Genomic DNA, 14077 nt, shown 5'->3' on the forward strand with positions numbered 1-14077 from the left:
TTAAATACTTCTTTTTATTTCTGTTAATCGGCGTAAAAGAGTCGGAAAAAGTAGGAGAAGACAAGCATTTCAGCGTTAATTATGTTTGTTTTGCCGTTAATAAGTGAAAGAAATAAAATATATACAATCAAAGCGCATGAGATATCAGGTGCGATCATACCAGCACTAATGCACCGGATCCCATCAGAACTCCGCAGTTAAGCGTGCTTGGGCGAGAGTAGTACTAGGATGGGTGACCTCCTGGGAAGTCCTTGTGTTGCACCTCTTTTTTTGCGATTTTTTAAATACTTCTTTTTATTTCTGTTAATCGGCGTAAAAGAGTCGGAAAAAGTAGGAGAAGACAAGCATTTCAGCGTTAATTATGTTTGTTTTGCCGTTAATAAGTGAAAGAAATAAAATATATACAATCAAAGCGCATGAGATATCAGGTGCGATCATACCAGCACTAATGCACCGGATCCCATCAGAACTCCGCAGTTAAGCGTGCTTGGGCGAGAGTAGTACTAGGATGGGTGACCTCCTGGGAAGTCCTTGTGTTGCACCTCTTTTTTTGCGATTTTTTAAATACTTCTTTTTATTTCTGTTAATCGGCGTAAAAGAGTCGGAAAAAGTAGGAGAAGACAAGCATTTCAGCGTTAATTATGTTTGTTTTGCCGTTAATAAGTGAAAGAAATAAAATATATACAATCAAAGCGCATGAGATATCAGGTGCGATCATACCAGCACTAATGCACCGGATCCCATCAGAACTCCGCAGTTAAGCGTGCTTGGGCGAGAGTAGTACTAGGATGGGTGACCTCCTGGGCGTTAATTATGTTTGTTTTGCCGTTAATAAGTGAAAGAAATAAAATATATACAATCAAAGTGCATGAGATATCAGGTGCGATCATACCAGCACTAATGCACCGGATCCCATCAGAACTCCGCAGTTAAGCGTGCTTGGGCGAGAGTAGTACTAGGATGGGTGACCTCCTGGGAAGTCCTTGTGTTGCACCTCTTTTTTTGCGATTTTTTAAATACTTCTTTTTATTTCTGTTAATCGGCGTAAAAGAGTCGGAAAAAGTAGGAGAAGACAAGCATTTCAGCGTTAATTATGTTTGTTTTGCCGTTAATAAGTGAAAGAAATAAAATATATACAATCAAAGCGCATGAGATATCAGGTGCGATCATACCAGCACTAATGCACCGGATCCCATCAGAACTCCGCAGTTAAGCGTGCTTGGGCGAGAGTAGTACTAGGATGGGTGACCTCCTGGGAAGTCCTTGTGTTGCACCTCTTTTTTTGCGATTTTTTAAATACTTCTTTTTATTTCTGTTAATCGGCGTAAAAGAGTCGGAAAAAGTAGGAGAAGACAAGCATTTCAGCGTTAATTATGTTTGTTTTGCCGTTAATAAGTGAAAGAAATAAAATATATACAATCAAAGCGCATGAGATATCAGGTGCGATCATACCAGCACTAATGCACCGGATCCCATCAGAACTCCGCAGTTAAGCGTGCTTGGGCGAGAGTAGTACTAGGATGGGTGACCTCCTGGGAAGTCCTTGTGTTGCACCTCTTTTTTTGCGATTTTTTAAATACTTCTTTTTATTTCTGTTAATCGGCGTAAAAGAGTCGGAAAAAGTAGGAGAAGACAAGCATTTCAGCGTTAATTATGTTTGTTTTGCCGTTAATAAGTGAAAGAAATAAAATATATACAATCAAAGCGCATGAGATATCAGGTGCGATCATACCAGCACTAATGCACCGGATCCCATCAGAACTCCGCAGTTAAGCGTGCTTGGGCGAGAGTAGTACTAGGATGGGTGACCTCCTGGGAAGTCCTTGTGTTGCACCTCTTTTTTTGCGATTTTTTAAATACTTCTTTTTATTTCTGTTAATCGGCGTAAAAGAGTCGGAAAAAGTAGGAGAAGACAAGCATTTCAGCGTTAATTATGTTTGTTTTGCCGTTAATAAGTGAAAGAAATAAAATATATACAATCAAAGCGCATGAGATATCAGGTGCGATCATACCAGCACTAATGCACCGGATCCCATCAGAACTCCGCAGTTAAGCGTGCTTGGGCGAGAGTAGTACTAGGATGGGTGACCTCCTGGGAAGTCCTTGTGTTGCACCTCTTTTTTTGCGATTTTTTAAATACTTCTTTTTATTTCTGTTAATCGGCGTAAAAGAGTCGGAAAAAGTAGGAGAAGACAAGCATTTCAGCGTTAATTATGTTTGTTTTGCCGTTAATAAGTGAAAGAAATAAAATATATACAATCAAAGCGCATGAGATATCAGGTGCGATCATACCAGCACTAATGCACCGGATCCCATCAGAACTCCGCAGTTAAGCGTGCTTGGGCGAGAGTAGTACTAGGATGGGTGACCTCCTGGGAAGTCCTTGTGTTGCACCTCTTTTTTTGCGATTTTTTAAATACTTCTTTTTATTTCTGTTAATCGGCGTAAAAGAGTCGGAAAAAGTAGGAGAAGACAAGCATTTCAGCGTTAATTATGTTTGTTTTGCCGTTAATAAGTGAAAGAAATAAAATATATACAATCAAAGCGCATGAGATATCAGGTGCGATCATACCAGCACTAATGCACCGGATCCCATCAGAACTCCGCAGTTAAGCGTGCTTGGGCGAGAGTAGTACTAGGATGGGTGACCTCCTGGGAAGTCCTTGTGTTGCACCTCTTTTTTTGCGATTTTTTAAATACTTCTTTTTATTTCTGTTAATCGGCGTAAAAGAGTCGGAAAAAGTAGGAGAAGACAAGCATTTCAGCGTTAATTATGTTTGTTTTGCCGTTAATAAGTGAAAGAAATAAAATATATACAATCAAAGCGCATGAGATATCAGGTGCGATCATACCAGCACTAATGCACCGGATCCCATCAGAACTCCGCAGTTAAGCGTGCTTGGGCGAGAGTAGTACTAGGATGGGTGACCTCCTGGGCGTTAATTATGTTTGTTTTGCCGTTAATAAGTGAAAGAAATAAAATATATACAATCAAAGTGCATGAGATATCAGGTGCGATCATACCAGCACTAATGCACCGGATCCCATCAGAACTCCGCAGTTAAGCGTGCTTGGGCGAGAGTAGTACTAGGATGGGTGACCTCCTGGGAAGTCCTTGTGTTGCACCTCTTTTTTTGCGATTTTTAAATACTTCTTTTTGTTTCTGTTAATCGGCGTAAAAGAGTCGGAAAAAGTAGGAGAAGACAAGCATTTCAGCGTTAATTATGTTTGTTTTGCCGTTAATAAGTGAAAGAAATAAAATATATACAATCAAAGCGCATGAGATATCAGGTGCGATCATACCAGCACTAATGCACCGGATCCCATCAGAACTCCGCAGTTAAGCGTGCTTGGGCGAGAGTAGTACTAGGATGGGTGACCTCCTGGGAAGTCCTTGTGTTGCACCTCTTTTTTTGCGATTTTTTAAATACTTCTTTTTATTTCTGTTAATCGGCGTAAAAGAGTCGGAAAAAGTAGGAGAAGACAAGCATTTCAGCGTTAATTATGTTTGTTTTGCCGTTAATAAGTGAAAGAAATAAAATATATACAATCAAAGCGCATGAGATATCAGGTGCGATCATACCAGCACTAATGCACCGGATCCCATCAGAACTCCGCAGTTAAGCGTGCTTGGGCGAGAGTAGTACTAGGATGGGTGACCTCCTGGGAAGTCCTTGTGTTGCACCTCTTTTTTTGCGATTTTTTAAATACTTCTTTTTATTTCTGTTAATCGGCGTAAAAGAGTCGGAAAAAGTAGGAGAAGACAAGCATTTCAGCGTTAATTATGTTTGTTTTGCCGTTAATAAGTGAAAGAAATAAAATATATACAATCAAAGCGCATGAGATATCAGGTGCGATCATACCAGCACTAATGCACCGGATCCCATCAGAACTCCGCAGTTAAGCGTGCTTGGGCGAGAGTAGTACTAGGATGGGTGACCTCCTGGGAAGTCCTTGTGTTGCACCTCTTTTTTTGCGATTTTTTAAATACTTCTTTTTATTTCTGTTAATCGGCGTAAAAGAGTCGGAAAAAGTAGGAGAAGACAAGCATTTCAGCGTTAATTATGTTTGTTTTGCCGTTAATAAGTGAAAGAAATAAAATATATACAATCAAAGCGCATGAGATATCAGGTGCGATCATACCAGCACTAATGCACCGGATCCCATCAGAACTCCGCAGTTAAGCGTGCTTGGGCGAGAGTAGTACTAGGATGGGTGACCTCCTGGGAAGTCCTTGTGTTGCACCTCTTTTTTTGCGATTTTTTAAATACTTCTTTTTATTTCTGTTAATCGGCGTAAAAGAGTCGGAAAAAGTAGGAGAAGACAAGCATTTCAGCGTTAATTATGTTTGTTTTGCCGTTAATAAGTGAAAGAAATAAAATATATACAATCAAAGCGCATGAGATATCAGGTGCGATCATACCAGCACTAATGCACCGGATCCCATCAGAACTCCGCAGTTAAGCGTGCTTGGGCGAGAGTAGTACTAGGATGGGTGACCTCCTGGGAAGTCCTTGTGTTGCACCTCTTTTTTTGCGATTTTTTAAATACTTCTTTTTATTTCTGTTAATCGGCGTAAAAGAGTCGGAAAAAGTAGGAGAAGACAAGCATTTCAGCGTTAATTATGTTTGTTTTGCCGTTAATAAGTGAAAGAAATAAAATATATACAATCAAAGCGCATGAGATATCAGGTGCGATCATACCAGCACTAATGCACCGGATCCCATCAGAACTCCGCAGTTAAGCGTGCTTGGGCGAGAGTAGTACTAGGATGGGTGACCTCCTGGGAAGTCCTTGTGTTGCACCTCTTTTTTTGCGATTTTTTAAATACTTCTTTTTATTTCTGTTAATCGGCGTAAAAGAGTCGGAAAAAGTAGGAGAAGACAAGCATTTCAGCGTTAATTATGTTTGTTTTGCCGTTAATAAGTGAAAGAAATAAAATATATACAATCAAAGCGCATGAGATATCAGGTGCGATCATACCAGCACTAATGCACCGGATCCCATCAGAACTCCGCAGTTAAGCGTGCTTGGGCGAGAGTAGTACTAGGATGGGTGACCTCCTGGGAAGTCCTTGTGTTGCACCTCTTTTTTTGCGATTTTTTAAATACTTCTTTTTATTTCTGTTAATCGGCGTAAAAGAGTCGGAAAAAGTAGGAGAAGACAAGCATTTCAGCGTTAATTATGTTTGTTTTGCCGTTAATAAGTGAAAGAAATAAAATATATACAATCAAAGCGCATGAGATATCAGGTGCGATCATACCAGCACTAATGCACCGGATCCCATCAGAACTCCGCAGTTAAGCGTGCTTGGGCGAGAGTAGTACTAGGATGGGTGACCTCCTGGGAAGTCCTTGTGTTGCACCTCTTTTTTTGCGATTTTTTAAATACTTCTTTTTATTTCTGTTAATCGGCGTAAAAGAGTCGGAAAAAGTAGGAGAAGACAAGCATTTCAGCGTTAATTATGTTTGTTTTGCCGTTAATAAGTGAAAGAAATAAAATATATACAATCAAAGCGCATGAGATATCAGGTGCGATCATACCAGCACTAATGCACCGGATCCCATCAGAACTCCGCAGTTAAGCGTGCTTGGGCGAGAGTAGTACTAGGATGGGTGACCTCCTGGGAAGTCCTTGTGTTGCACCTCTTTTTTTGCGATTTTTTAAATACTTCTTTTTATTTCTGTTAATCGGCGTAAAAGAGTCGGAAAAAGTAGGAGAAGACAAGCATTTCAGCGTTAATTATGTTTGTTTTGCCGTTAATAAGTGAAAGAAATAAAATATATACAATCAAAGCGCATGAGATATCAGGTGCGATCATACCAGCACTAATGCACCGGATCCCATCAGAACTCCGCAGTTAAGCGTGCTTGGGCGAGAGTAGTACTAGGATGGGTGACCTCCTGGGAAGTCCTTGTGTTGCACCTCTTTTTTTGCGATTTTTTAAATACTTCTTTTTATTTCTGTTAATCGGCGTAAAAGAGTCGGAAAAAGTAGGAGAAGACAAGCATTTCAGCGTTAATTATGTTTGTTTTGCCGTTAATAAGTGAAAGAAATAAAATATATACAATCAAAGCGCATGAGATATCAGGTGCGATCATACCAGCACTAATGCACCGGATCCCATCAGAACTCCGCAGTTAAGCGTGCTTGGGCGAGAGTAGTACTAGGATGGGTGACCTCCTGGGAAGTCCTTGTGTTGCACCTCTTTTTTTGCGATTTTTTAAATACTTCTTTTTATTTCTGTTAATCGGCGTAAAAGAGTCGGAAAAAGTAGGAGAAGACAAGCATTTCAGCGTTAATTATGTTTGTTTTGCCGTTAATAAGTGAAAGAAATAAAATATATACAATCAAAGCGCATGAGATATCAGGTGCGATCATACCAGCACTAATGCACCGGATCCCATCAGAACTCCGCAGTTAAGCGTGCTTGGGCGAGAGTAGTACTAGGATGGGTGACCTCCTGGGAAGTCCTTGTGTTGCACCTCTTTTTTTGCGATTTTTTAAATACTTCTTTTTATTTCTGTTAATCGGCGTAAAAGAGTCGGAAAAAGTAGGAGAAGACAAGCATTTCAGCGTTAATTATGTTTGTTTTGCCGTTAATAAGTGAAAGAAATAAAATATATACAATCAAAGCGCATGAGATATCAGGTGCGATCATACCAGCACTAATGCACCGGATCCCATCAGAACTCCGCAGTTAAGCGTGCTTGGGCGAGAGTAGTACTAGGATGGGTGACCTCCTGGGAAGTCCTTGTGTTGCACCTCTTTTTTTGCGATTTTTTAAATACTTCTTTTTATTTCTGTTAATCGGCGTAAAAGAGTCGGAAAAAGTAGGAGAAGACAAGCATTTCAGCGTTAATTATGTTTGTTTTGCCGTTAATAAGTGAAAGAAATAAAATATATACAATCAAAGCGCATGAGATATCAGGTGCGATCATACCAGCACTAATGCACCGGATCCCATCAGAACTCCGCAGTTAAGCGTGCTTGGGCGAGAGTAGTACTAGGATGGGTGACCTCCTGGGAAGTCCTTGTGTTGCACCTCTTTTTTTGCGATTTTTTAAATACTTCTTTTTATTTCTGTTAATCGGCGTAAAAGAGTCGGAAAAAGTAGGAGAAGACAAGCATTTCAGCGTTAATTATGTTTGTTTTGCCGTTAATAAGTGAAAGAAATAAAATATATACAATCAAAGCGCATGAGATATCAGGTGCGATCATACCAGCACTAATGCACCGGATCCCATCAGAACTCCGCAGTTAAGCGTGCTTGGGCGAGAGTAGTACTAGGATGGGTGACCTCCTGGGAAGTCCTTGTGTTGCACCTCTTTTTTTGCGATTTTTTAAATACTTCTTTTTATTTCTGTTAATCGGCGTAAAAGAGTCGGAAAAAGTAGGAGAAGACAAGCATTTCAGCGTTAATTATGTTTGTTTTGCCGTTAATAAGTGAAAGAAATAAAATATATACAATCAAAGCGCATGAGATATCAGGTGCGATCATACCAGCACTAATGCACCGGATCCCATCAGAACTCCGCAGTTAAGCGTGCTTGGGCGAGAGTAGTACTAGGATGGGTGACCTCCTGGGAAGTCCTTGTGTTGCACCTCTTTTTTTGCGATTTTTTAAATACTTCTTTTTATTTCTGTTAATCGGCGTAAAAGAGTCGGAAAAAGTAGGAGAAGACAAGCATTTCAGCGTTAATTATGTTTGTTTTGCCGTTAATAAGTGAAAGAAATAAAATATATACAATCAAAGCGCATGAGATATCAGGTGCGATCATACCAGCACTAATGCACCGGATCCCATCAGAACTCCGCAGTTAAGCGTGCTTGGGCGAGAGTAGTACTAGGATGGGTGACCTCCTGGGAAGTCCTTGTGTTGCACCTCTTTTTTTGCGATTTTTTAATACTTCTTTTTATTTCTGTTAATCGGCGTAAAAGAGTCGGAAAAAGTAGGAGAAGACAAGCATTTCAGCGTTAATTATGTTTGTTTTGCCGTTAATAAGTGAAAGAAATAAAATATATACAATCAAAGCGCATGAGATATCAGGTGCGATCATACCAGCACTAATGCACCGGATCCCATCAGAACTCCGCAGTTAAGCGTGCTTGGGCGAGAGTAGTACTAGGATGGGTGACCTCCTGGGAAGTCCTTGTGTTGCACCTCTTTTTTTGCGATTTTTTAAATACTTCTTTTTATTTCTGTTAATCGGCGTAAAAGAGTCGGAAAAAGTAGGAGAAGACAAGCATTTCAGCGTTAATTATGTTTGTTTTGCCGTTAATAAGTGAAAGAAATAAAATATATACAATCAAAGCGCATGAGATATCAGGTGCGATCATACCAGCACTAATGCACCGGATCCCATCAGAACTCCGCAGTTAAGCGTGCTTGGGCGAGAGTAGTACTAGGATGGGTGACCTCCTGGGAAGTCCTTGTGTTGCACCTCTTTTTTTGCGATTTTTTAAATACTTCTTTTTATTTCTGTTAATCGGCGTAAAAGAGTCGGAAAAAGTAGGAGAAGACAAGCATTTCAGCGTTAATTATGTTTGTTTTGCCGTTAATAAGTGAAAGAAATAAAATATATACAATCAAAGCGCATGAGATATCAGGTGCGATCATACCAGCACTAATGCACCGGATCCCATCAGAACTCCGCAGTTAAGCGTGCTTGGGCGAGAGTAGTACTAGGATGGGTGACCTCCTGGGAAGTCCTTGTGTTGCACCTCTTTTTTTTGCGATTTTTTAAATACTTCTTTTTATTTCTGTTAATCGGCGTAAAAGAGTCGGAAAAAGTAGGAGAAGACAAGCATTTCAGCGTTAATTATGTTTGTTTTGCCGTTAATAAGTGAAAGAAATAAAATATATACAATCAAAGCGCATGAGATATCAGGTGCGATCATACCAGCACTAATGCACCGGATCCCATCAGAACTCCGCAGTTAAGCGTGCTTGGGCGAGAGTAGTACTAGGATGGGTGACCTCCTGGGAAGTCCTTGTGTTGCACCTCTTTTTTTGCGATTTTTTAAATACTTCTTTTTATTTCTGTTAATCGGCGTAAAAGAGTCGGAAAAAGTAGGAGAAGACAAGCATTTCAGCGTTAATTATGTTTGTTTTGCCGTTAATAAGTGAAAGAAATAAAATATATACAATCAAAGCGCATGAGATATCAGGTGCGATCATACCAGCACTAATGCACCGGATCCCATCAGAACTCCGCAGTTAAGCGTGCTTGGGCGAGAGTAGTACTAGGATGGGTGACCTCCTGGGAAGTCCTTGTGTTGCACCTCTTTTTTTGCGATTTTTTAAATACTTCTTTTTATTTCTGTTAATCGGCGTAAAAGAGTCGGAAAAAGTAGGAGAAGACAAGCATTTCAGCGTTAATTATGTTTGTTTTGCCGTTAATAAGTGAAAGAAATAAAATATATACAATCAAAGCGCATGAGATATCAGGTGCGATCATACCAGCACTAATGCACCGGATCCCATCAGAACTCCGCAGTTAAGCGTGCTTGGGCGAGAGTAGTACTAGGATGGGTGACCTCCTGGGCGTTAATTATGTTTGTTTTGCCGTTAATAAGTGAAAGAAATAAAATATATACAATCAAAGTGCATGAGATATCAGGTGCGATCATACCAGCACTAATGCACCGGATCCCATCAGAACTCCGCAGTTAAGCGTGCTTGGGCGAGAGTAGTACTAGGATGGGTGACCTCCTGGGAAGTCCTTGTGTTGCACCTCTTTTTTTGCGAGTTTTTAAGTACTTCTTTTTGTTTCTGTTAATCGGCGTAAAAGAGTCGGAAAAAGTAGGAGAAGACAAGCATTTCAGCGTTAATTATGTTTGTTTTGCCGTTAATAAGTGAAAGAAATAAAATATATACAATCAAAGCGCATGAGATATCAGGTGCGATCATACCAGCACTAATGCACCGGATCCCATCAGAACTCCGCAGTTAAGCGTGCTTGGGCGAGAGTAGTACTAGGATGGGTGACCTCCTGGGAAGTCCTTGTGTTGCACCTCTTTTTTTGCGATTTTTTAAATACTTCTTTTTATTTCTGTTAATCGGCGTAAAAGAGTCGGAAAAAGTAGGAGAAGACAAGCATTTCAGCGTTAATTATGTTTGTTTTGCCGTTAATAAGTGAAAGAAATAAAATATATACAATCAAAGCGCATGAGATATCAGGTGCGATCATACCAGCACTAATGCACCGGATCCCATCAGAACTCCGCAGTTAAGCGTGCTTGGGCGAGAGTAGTACTAGGATGGGTGACCTCCTGGGAAGTCCTTGTGTTGCACCTCTTTTTTTGCGATTTTTTAAATACTTCTTTTTATTTCTGTTAATCGGCGTAAAAGAGTCGGAAAAAGTAGGAGAAGACAAGCATTTCAGCGTTAATTATGTTTGTTTTGCCGTTAATAAGTGAAAGAAATAATATATACAATCAAAGCGCATGAGATATCAGGTGCGATCATACCAGCACTAATGCACCGGATCCCATCAGAACTCCGCAGTTAAGCGTGCTTGGGCGAGAGTAGTACTAGGATGGGTGACCTCCTGGGAAGTCCTTGTGTTGCACCTCTTTTTTTGCGATTTTTTAAATACTTCTTTTTATTTCTGTTAATCGGCGTAAAAGAGTCGGAAAAAGTAGGAGAAGACAAGCATTTCAGCGTTAATTATGTTTGTTTTGCCGTTAATAAGTGAAAGAAATAAAATATATACAATCAAAGCGCATGAGATATCAGGTGCGATCATACCAGCACTAATGCACCGGATCCCATCAGAACTCCGCAGTTAAGCGTGCTTGGGCGAGAGTAGTACTAGGATGGGTGACCTCCTGGGAAGTCCTTGTGTTGCACCTCTTTTTTTGCGATTTTTTAAATACTTCTTTTTATTTCTGTTAATCGGCGTAAAAGAGTCGGAAAAAGTAGGAGAAGACAAGCATTTCAGCGTTAATTATGTTTGTTTTGCCGTTAATAAGTGAAAGAAATAAAATATATACAATCAAAGCGCATGAGATATCAGGTGCGATCATACCAGCACTAATGCACCGGATCCCATCAGAACTCCGCAGTTAAGCGTGCTTGGGCGAGAGTAGTACTAGGATGGGTGACCTCCTGGGAAGTCCTTGTGTTGCACCTCTTTTTTTGCGATTTTTTAAATACTTCTTTTTATTTCTGTTAATCGGCGTAAAAGAGTCGGAAAAAGTAGGAGAAGACAAGCATTTCAGCGTTAATTATGTTTGTTTTGCCGTTAATAAGTGAAAGAAATAAAATATATACAATCAAAGCGCATGAGATATCAGGTGCGATCATACCAGCACTAATGCACCGGATCCCATCAGAACTCCGCAGTTAAGCGTGCTTGGGCGAGAGTAGTACTAGGATGGGTGACCTCCTGGGAAGTCCTTGTGTTGCACCTCTTTTTTTGCGATTTTTTAAATACTTCTTTTTATTTCTGTTAATCGGCGTAAAAGAGTCGGAAAAAGTAGGAGAAGACAAGCATTTCAGCGTTAATTATGTTTGTTTTGCCGTTAATAAGTGAAAGAAATAAAATATATACAATCAAAGCGCATGAGATATCAGGTGCGATCATACCAGCACTAATGCACCGGATCCCATCAGAACTCCGCAGTTAAGCGTGCTTGGGCGAGAGTAGTACTAGGATGGGTGACCTCCTGGGAAGTCCTTGTGTTGCACCTCTTTTTTTGCGATTTTTTAAATACTTCTTTTTATTTCTGTTAATCGGCGTAAAAGAGTCGGAAAAAGTAGGAGAAGACAAGCATTTCAGCGTTAATTATGTTTGTTTTGCCGTTAATAAGTGAAAGAAATAAATATATACAATCAAAGCGCATGAGATATCAGGTGCGATCATACCAGCACTAATGCACCGGATCCCATCAGAACTCCGCAGTTAAGCGTGCTTGGGCGAGAGTAGTACTAGGATGGGTGACCTCCTGGGAAGTCCTTGTGTTGCACCTCTTTTTTTGCGATTTTTTAAATACTTCTTTTTATTTCTGTTAATCGGCGTAAAAGAGTCGGAAAAAGTAGGAGAAGACAAGCATTTCAGCGTTAATTATGTTTGTTTTGCCGTTAATAAGTGAAAGAAATAAAATAATACAATCAAAGCGCATGAGATATCAGGTGCGATCATACCAGCACTAATGCACCGGATCCCATCAGAACTCCGCAGTTAAGCGTGCTTGGGCGAGAGTAGTACTAGGATGGGTGACCTCCTGGGAAGTCCTTGTGTTGCACCTCTTTTTTTTGCGATTTTTTAAATACTTCTTTTTATTTCTGTTAATCGGCGTAAAAGAGTCGAAAAAGTAGGAGAAGACAAGCATTTCAGCGTTAATTATGTTTGTTTTGCCGTTAATAAGTGAAAGAAATAAAATATATACAATCAAAGCGCATGAGATATCAGGTGCGATCATACCACACTAATGCACCGGATCCCATCAGAACTCCGCAGTTAAGCGTGCTTGGCGAGAGTAGTACTAGGATGGGTGACCTCCTGGGAAGTCCTTGTGTTGCACCTCTTTTTTTGCGATTTTTTAAATACTTCTTTTTATTTCTGTTAATCGGCGTAAAAGAGTCGGAAAAAGTAGGAGAAGACAAGCATTTCAGCGTTAATTATGTTTGTTTTGCCGTTAATAAGTGAAAGAAATAAAATATATACAATCAAAGCGCATGAGATATCAGGTGCGATCATACCAGCACTAATGCACCGGATCCCATCAGAACTCCGCAGTTAAGCGTGCTTGGGCGAGAGTAGTACTAGGATGGGTGACCTCCTGGGAAGTCCTTGTGTTGCACCTCTTTTTTTGCGATTTTTTAAATACTTCTTTTTATTTCTGTTAATCGGCGTAAAAGAGTCGGAAAAGTAGGAGAAGACAAGCATTTCAGCGTTAATTATGTTTGTTTTGCCGTTAATAAGTGAAAGAAATAAAATATATACAATCAAAGCGCATGAGATATCAGGTGCGATCATACCAGCACTAATGCACCGGATCCCATCAGAACTCCGCAGTTAAGCGTGCTTGGGCGAGAGTAGTACTAGGATGGTGACCTCCTGGGAAGTCCTTGTGTTGCACCTCTTTTTTTTGCGATTTTTTAAATACTTCTTTTTATTTCTGTTAATCGGCGTAAAAGAGTCGGAAAAAGTAGGAGAAGACAAGCATTTCGCGTTAATTATGTTTGTTTTGCCGTTAATAAGTGAAAGAAATAAAATATATACAATCAAAGCGCATGAGATATCAGGTGCGATCATACCAGCACTAATGCACACCGGATCCCATCAGAACTCCGCAGTTAAGCGTGCTTGGGCGAGAGTAGTACTAGGATGGGTGACCTCCTGGGAAGTCCTTGTGTTGCACCTCTTTTTTTGCGATTTTTTAAATACTTTCTTTTTTTTCTGTTAATCGGCGTAAAAGAGTCGGAAAAAGTAGGAGAAGACAAGCATTTCAGCGTTAATTATGTTTGTTTTGCCGTTAATAATGAAAGAAATAAAATATATACAATCAAAGCGCATGAGATATCAGGTGCGATCATACCAGCACTAATGCACCGGATCCCATCAGAACTCCGCAGTTAAGCGTGCTTGGGCGAGAGTAGTACTAGGATGGGTGACCTCCTGGGAAGTCCTTGTGTTGCACCTCTTTTTTTGCGATTTTTTAAATACTTCTTTTTATTTCTGTTAATCGCGTAAAAAGTCGGAAAAAGTAGGAGAAGACAAGCATTTCAGCGTTAATTATGTTTGTTTTGCCGTTAATAAGTGAAAGAAATAAAATATATACAATCAAAGCGCATGAGATATCAGGTGCGATCATACCAGCACTAATGCACCGGATCCCATCAGAACTCCGCAGTTAAGCGTGCTTGGGCGAGAGTAGTACTAGGATGGGTGACCTCCTGGGAAGTCCTTGTGTTGCACCTCTTTTTTTGCGATTTTTTAAATACTTCTTTTTATTTCTGTTAATCGGCGTAAAAGAGTCGGAAAAAGTAGGAGAAGACAAGCATTTCAGCGTTAATTATGTTTGTTTTGCCGTTAATAAGTGAAAGAAATAAAATATATACAATCAA

At 40.0% G+C, this 14077-nt stretch overlaps 48 non-coding genes and 3 pseudogenes across 48 annotated transcripts; all 51 read left to right on the forward strand.

The window, feature by feature from the left end:
• Positions 1-146: 146 nt before the first annotated feature.
• Positions 147-265, forward strand: LOC127111355 (5S ribosomal RNA). Its single transcript, XR_007798109.1, has one exon. It is a non-coding gene; the product is annotated as a 5S ribosomal RNA (ribosomal RNA).
• Positions 266-426: 161 nt separating this feature from the next.
• Positions 427-545, forward strand: LOC127111356 (5S ribosomal RNA). Its single transcript, XR_007798110.1, has one exon. It is a non-coding gene; the product is annotated as a 5S ribosomal RNA (ribosomal RNA).
• Positions 546-706: 161 nt separating this feature from the next.
• On the forward strand, positions 707-829 carry LOC127111551 (uncharacterized; annotated as a pseudogene).
• A 49-nt stretch (positions 830-878) lies between these two features.
• Positions 879-997, forward strand: LOC127111357 (5S ribosomal RNA). Its single transcript, XR_007798111.1, has one exon. It is a non-coding gene; the product is annotated as a 5S ribosomal RNA (ribosomal RNA).
• Positions 998-1158: 161 nt separating this feature from the next.
• Positions 1159-1277, forward strand: LOC127111358 (5S ribosomal RNA). Its single transcript, XR_007798112.1, has one exon. It is a non-coding gene; the product is annotated as a 5S ribosomal RNA (ribosomal RNA).
• Positions 1278-1438: 161 nt separating this feature from the next.
• On the forward strand, positions 1439-1557 carry LOC127111359 (5S ribosomal RNA). The gene has a single exon (XR_007798113.1). It is a non-coding gene; the product is annotated as a 5S ribosomal RNA (ribosomal RNA).
• A 161-nt stretch (positions 1558-1718) lies between these two features.
• Positions 1719-1837, forward strand: LOC127111360 (5S ribosomal RNA). The gene has a single exon (XR_007798114.1). It is a non-coding gene; the product is annotated as a 5S ribosomal RNA (ribosomal RNA).
• Positions 1838-1998: 161 nt separating this feature from the next.
• LOC127111362 (5S ribosomal RNA) lies at positions 1999-2117 on the forward strand. Its single transcript, XR_007798116.1, has one exon. It is a non-coding gene; the product is annotated as a 5S ribosomal RNA (ribosomal RNA).
• Positions 2118-2278: 161 nt separating this feature from the next.
• Positions 2279-2397, forward strand: LOC127111363 (5S ribosomal RNA). Its single transcript, XR_007798117.1, has one exon. It is a non-coding gene; the product is annotated as a 5S ribosomal RNA (ribosomal RNA).
• A 161-nt stretch (positions 2398-2558) lies between these two features.
• On the forward strand, positions 2559-2677 carry LOC127111364 (5S ribosomal RNA). Its single transcript, XR_007798118.1, has one exon. It is a non-coding gene; the product is annotated as a 5S ribosomal RNA (ribosomal RNA).
• Positions 2678-2838: 161 nt separating this feature from the next.
• LOC127111459 (uncharacterized) lies at positions 2839-2961 on the forward strand (annotated as a pseudogene).
• Positions 2962-3010: 49 nt separating this feature from the next.
• Positions 3011-3129, forward strand: LOC127111365 (5S ribosomal RNA). Its single transcript, XR_007798119.1, has one exon. It is a non-coding gene; the product is annotated as a 5S ribosomal RNA (ribosomal RNA).
• Positions 3130-3289: 160 nt separating this feature from the next.
• On the forward strand, positions 3290-3408 carry LOC127111366 (5S ribosomal RNA). The gene has a single exon (XR_007798120.1). It is a non-coding gene; the product is annotated as a 5S ribosomal RNA (ribosomal RNA).
• Positions 3409-3569: 161 nt separating this feature from the next.
• Positions 3570-3688, forward strand: LOC127111367 (5S ribosomal RNA). Its single transcript, XR_007798121.1, has one exon. It is a non-coding gene; the product is annotated as a 5S ribosomal RNA (ribosomal RNA).
• Positions 3689-3849: 161 nt separating this feature from the next.
• On the forward strand, positions 3850-3968 carry LOC127111368 (5S ribosomal RNA). Its single transcript, XR_007798122.1, has one exon. It is a non-coding gene; the product is annotated as a 5S ribosomal RNA (ribosomal RNA).
• Positions 3969-4129: 161 nt separating this feature from the next.
• LOC127111369 (5S ribosomal RNA) lies at positions 4130-4248 on the forward strand. The gene has a single exon (XR_007798123.1). It is a non-coding gene; the product is annotated as a 5S ribosomal RNA (ribosomal RNA).
• A 161-nt stretch (positions 4249-4409) lies between these two features.
• Positions 4410-4528, forward strand: LOC127111370 (5S ribosomal RNA). The gene has a single exon (XR_007798124.1). It is a non-coding gene; the product is annotated as a 5S ribosomal RNA (ribosomal RNA).
• A 161-nt stretch (positions 4529-4689) lies between these two features.
• LOC127111371 (5S ribosomal RNA) lies at positions 4690-4808 on the forward strand. Its single transcript, XR_007798125.1, has one exon. It is a non-coding gene; the product is annotated as a 5S ribosomal RNA (ribosomal RNA).
• A 161-nt stretch (positions 4809-4969) lies between these two features.
• On the forward strand, positions 4970-5088 carry LOC127111373 (5S ribosomal RNA). Its single transcript, XR_007798127.1, has one exon. It is a non-coding gene; the product is annotated as a 5S ribosomal RNA (ribosomal RNA).
• A 161-nt stretch (positions 5089-5249) lies between these two features.
• On the forward strand, positions 5250-5368 carry LOC127111375 (5S ribosomal RNA). The gene has a single exon (XR_007798128.1). It is a non-coding gene; the product is annotated as a 5S ribosomal RNA (ribosomal RNA).
• A 161-nt stretch (positions 5369-5529) lies between these two features.
• LOC127111376 (5S ribosomal RNA) lies at positions 5530-5648 on the forward strand. Its single transcript, XR_007798129.1, has one exon. It is a non-coding gene; the product is annotated as a 5S ribosomal RNA (ribosomal RNA).
• Positions 5649-5809: 161 nt separating this feature from the next.
• On the forward strand, positions 5810-5928 carry LOC127111377 (5S ribosomal RNA). Its single transcript, XR_007798130.1, has one exon. It is a non-coding gene; the product is annotated as a 5S ribosomal RNA (ribosomal RNA).
• Positions 5929-6089: 161 nt separating this feature from the next.
• LOC127111378 (5S ribosomal RNA) lies at positions 6090-6208 on the forward strand. Its single transcript, XR_007798131.1, has one exon. It is a non-coding gene; the product is annotated as a 5S ribosomal RNA (ribosomal RNA).
• Positions 6209-6369: 161 nt separating this feature from the next.
• On the forward strand, positions 6370-6488 carry LOC127111379 (5S ribosomal RNA). Its single transcript, XR_007798132.1, has one exon. It is a non-coding gene; the product is annotated as a 5S ribosomal RNA (ribosomal RNA).
• Positions 6489-6649: 161 nt separating this feature from the next.
• LOC127111380 (5S ribosomal RNA) lies at positions 6650-6768 on the forward strand. Its single transcript, XR_007798133.1, has one exon. It is a non-coding gene; the product is annotated as a 5S ribosomal RNA (ribosomal RNA).
• A 161-nt stretch (positions 6769-6929) lies between these two features.
• On the forward strand, positions 6930-7048 carry LOC127111381 (5S ribosomal RNA). Its single transcript, XR_007798134.1, has one exon. It is a non-coding gene; the product is annotated as a 5S ribosomal RNA (ribosomal RNA).
• A 161-nt stretch (positions 7049-7209) lies between these two features.
• Positions 7210-7328, forward strand: LOC127111382 (5S ribosomal RNA). Its single transcript, XR_007798135.1, has one exon. It is a non-coding gene; the product is annotated as a 5S ribosomal RNA (ribosomal RNA).
• Positions 7329-7489: 161 nt separating this feature from the next.
• Positions 7490-7608, forward strand: LOC127111383 (5S ribosomal RNA). The gene has a single exon (XR_007798136.1). It is a non-coding gene; the product is annotated as a 5S ribosomal RNA (ribosomal RNA).
• Positions 7609-7769: 161 nt separating this feature from the next.
• LOC127111385 (5S ribosomal RNA) lies at positions 7770-7888 on the forward strand. Its single transcript, XR_007798138.1, has one exon. It is a non-coding gene; the product is annotated as a 5S ribosomal RNA (ribosomal RNA).
• A 160-nt stretch (positions 7889-8048) lies between these two features.
• Positions 8049-8167, forward strand: LOC127111386 (5S ribosomal RNA). The gene has a single exon (XR_007798139.1). It is a non-coding gene; the product is annotated as a 5S ribosomal RNA (ribosomal RNA).
• A 161-nt stretch (positions 8168-8328) lies between these two features.
• On the forward strand, positions 8329-8447 carry LOC127111387 (5S ribosomal RNA). Its single transcript, XR_007798140.1, has one exon. It is a non-coding gene; the product is annotated as a 5S ribosomal RNA (ribosomal RNA).
• Positions 8448-8608: 161 nt separating this feature from the next.
• LOC127111388 (5S ribosomal RNA) lies at positions 8609-8727 on the forward strand. The gene has a single exon (XR_007798141.1). It is a non-coding gene; the product is annotated as a 5S ribosomal RNA (ribosomal RNA).
• A 162-nt stretch (positions 8728-8889) lies between these two features.
• LOC127111389 (5S ribosomal RNA) lies at positions 8890-9008 on the forward strand. The gene has a single exon (XR_007798142.1). It is a non-coding gene; the product is annotated as a 5S ribosomal RNA (ribosomal RNA).
• Positions 9009-9169: 161 nt separating this feature from the next.
• LOC127111390 (5S ribosomal RNA) lies at positions 9170-9288 on the forward strand. Its single transcript, XR_007798143.1, has one exon. It is a non-coding gene; the product is annotated as a 5S ribosomal RNA (ribosomal RNA).
• A 161-nt stretch (positions 9289-9449) lies between these two features.
• LOC127111552 (uncharacterized) lies at positions 9450-9572 on the forward strand (annotated as a pseudogene).
• A 49-nt stretch (positions 9573-9621) lies between these two features.
• Positions 9622-9740, forward strand: LOC127111391 (5S ribosomal RNA). Its single transcript, XR_007798144.1, has one exon. It is a non-coding gene; the product is annotated as a 5S ribosomal RNA (ribosomal RNA).
• Positions 9741-9901: 161 nt separating this feature from the next.
• Positions 9902-10020, forward strand: LOC127111392 (5S ribosomal RNA). Its single transcript, XR_007798145.1, has one exon. It is a non-coding gene; the product is annotated as a 5S ribosomal RNA (ribosomal RNA).
• Positions 10021-10181: 161 nt separating this feature from the next.
• On the forward strand, positions 10182-10300 carry LOC127111393 (5S ribosomal RNA). The gene has a single exon (XR_007798146.1). It is a non-coding gene; the product is annotated as a 5S ribosomal RNA (ribosomal RNA).
• Positions 10301-10459: 159 nt separating this feature from the next.
• On the forward strand, positions 10460-10578 carry LOC127111394 (5S ribosomal RNA). The gene has a single exon (XR_007798147.1). It is a non-coding gene; the product is annotated as a 5S ribosomal RNA (ribosomal RNA).
• Positions 10579-10739: 161 nt separating this feature from the next.
• On the forward strand, positions 10740-10858 carry LOC127111396 (5S ribosomal RNA). Its single transcript, XR_007798149.1, has one exon. It is a non-coding gene; the product is annotated as a 5S ribosomal RNA (ribosomal RNA).
• A 161-nt stretch (positions 10859-11019) lies between these two features.
• Positions 11020-11138, forward strand: LOC127111397 (5S ribosomal RNA). Its single transcript, XR_007798150.1, has one exon. It is a non-coding gene; the product is annotated as a 5S ribosomal RNA (ribosomal RNA).
• A 161-nt stretch (positions 11139-11299) lies between these two features.
• On the forward strand, positions 11300-11418 carry LOC127111398 (5S ribosomal RNA). Its single transcript, XR_007798151.1, has one exon. It is a non-coding gene; the product is annotated as a 5S ribosomal RNA (ribosomal RNA).
• Positions 11419-11579: 161 nt separating this feature from the next.
• LOC127111399 (5S ribosomal RNA) lies at positions 11580-11698 on the forward strand. The gene has a single exon (XR_007798152.1). It is a non-coding gene; the product is annotated as a 5S ribosomal RNA (ribosomal RNA).
• A 160-nt stretch (positions 11699-11858) lies between these two features.
• Positions 11859-11977, forward strand: LOC127111400 (5S ribosomal RNA). The gene has a single exon (XR_007798153.1). It is a non-coding gene; the product is annotated as a 5S ribosomal RNA (ribosomal RNA).
• A 160-nt stretch (positions 11978-12137) lies between these two features.
• Positions 12138-12256, forward strand: LOC127111401 (5S ribosomal RNA). The gene has a single exon (XR_007798154.1). It is a non-coding gene; the product is annotated as a 5S ribosomal RNA (ribosomal RNA).
• Positions 12257-12417: 161 nt separating this feature from the next.
• On the forward strand, positions 12418-12534 carry LOC127111430 (5S ribosomal RNA). Its single transcript, XR_007798182.1, has one exon. It is a non-coding gene; the product is annotated as a 5S ribosomal RNA (ribosomal RNA).
• A 161-nt stretch (positions 12535-12695) lies between these two features.
• On the forward strand, positions 12696-12814 carry LOC127111402 (5S ribosomal RNA). The gene has a single exon (XR_007798155.1). It is a non-coding gene; the product is annotated as a 5S ribosomal RNA (ribosomal RNA).
• A 160-nt stretch (positions 12815-12974) lies between these two features.
• Positions 12975-13092, forward strand: LOC127111423 (5S ribosomal RNA). Its single transcript, XR_007798176.1, has one exon. It is a non-coding gene; the product is annotated as a 5S ribosomal RNA (ribosomal RNA).
• A 161-nt stretch (positions 13093-13253) lies between these two features.
• LOC127111419 (5S ribosomal RNA) lies at positions 13254-13374 on the forward strand. The gene has a single exon (XR_007798172.1). It is a non-coding gene; the product is annotated as a 5S ribosomal RNA (ribosomal RNA).
• Positions 13375-13534: 160 nt separating this feature from the next.
• On the forward strand, positions 13535-13653 carry LOC127111403 (5S ribosomal RNA). The gene has a single exon (XR_007798156.1). It is a non-coding gene; the product is annotated as a 5S ribosomal RNA (ribosomal RNA).
• A 159-nt stretch (positions 13654-13812) lies between these two features.
• On the forward strand, positions 13813-13931 carry LOC127111404 (5S ribosomal RNA). Its single transcript, XR_007798157.1, has one exon. It is a non-coding gene; the product is annotated as a 5S ribosomal RNA (ribosomal RNA).
• The last annotated feature ends 146 nt before the right edge of the window (positions 13932-14077 follow it).

This window comes from Lathyrus oleraceus, unplaced genomic scaffold (genome assembly GCF_024323335.1).
Source record: "Lathyrus oleraceus cultivar Zhongwan6 unplaced genomic scaffold, CAAS_Psat_ZW6_1.0 chrUn0005, whole genome shotgun sequence".
Classification (NCBI taxonomy): domain Eukaryota; kingdom Viridiplantae; phylum Streptophyta; class Magnoliopsida; order Fabales; family Fabaceae; genus Lathyrus; species Lathyrus oleraceus.